We start from the raw sequence: 782 nt of genomic DNA on the forward strand, positions 1-782 counted from the left end.
TTACACACAATACTTTTTTCATTTATGTTTGTCCCTAAGTACTGCCTTAAAAGACTGCTCCCACACATCAATGCCTGCCATCTGTTTAACCTCCAAACCATTAATCATAAGCACACAGATGACCACTTTACATGTATTTCTTCTCATCAAGTGAAGGGGTTAGATAGTTTTCTGACTATATCAGTGACATTATAAACAAGATGATAAGATCCTACAAGAGAAAAAAAAGTTTTGGAGATAATCTCAAAGATTAAGAAAAGTGATACTGATGGTAGAGATAAGATTACAAGGAGAGGCAATGCAACTGCAAAATAATATAATCCCTAACAATGTGACTTTCCTCTTCATCATCATCTGCAAACACAAACCACTAAAATTCCATCAGTCTAGTGAGACAATTTGCATTTCTTTATTATCCTATATACTTTTAATCTGCAACAGCTCTTATTTCATTTCTAAACAATTTCTATGAAGCCAATGGTCTTTTTTAAATTGGTACAAATTTCAATCATTCTGTATTACAATGAAAAAAAAACATGTAGATGACAAATGAAACACTCAAATTACAATAAATAAACATCTTTCTTCTTTCTCTCCAGTAACAAAAGATATAATAAGGAGCTAAGTCCCACAGAACATATATTCCGCACAAGGCAGAAGAAATGGCTTCCCAGTGCCACAGGTACCATTGGGTTGGCTAAGGATATTTATTTGTCAATTTCATTAATAAGAGTGAGGCTGATTCTGACTTCCTGACAGTTAGATGTAACATGAAACGCTGA

General features: G+C 33.5%; 1 protein-coding gene across 1 annotated transcript in view; it reads right to left on the reverse strand.

The window, feature by feature from the left end:
* LOC119591781 overlaps positions 1–782 on the reverse strand; it is a 32050-nt gene that overhangs the window by 22679 nt on the left and 8589 nt on the right. The window lies entirely within an intron of this gene.

The sequence above is a fragment of the Penaeus monodon genome, chromosome 29 (genome assembly GCF_015228065.2).
Source record: "Penaeus monodon isolate SGIC_2016 chromosome 29, NSTDA_Pmon_1, whole genome shotgun sequence".
Lineage (NCBI taxonomy): Eukaryota > Metazoa > Arthropoda > Malacostraca > Decapoda > Penaeidae > Penaeus > Penaeus monodon.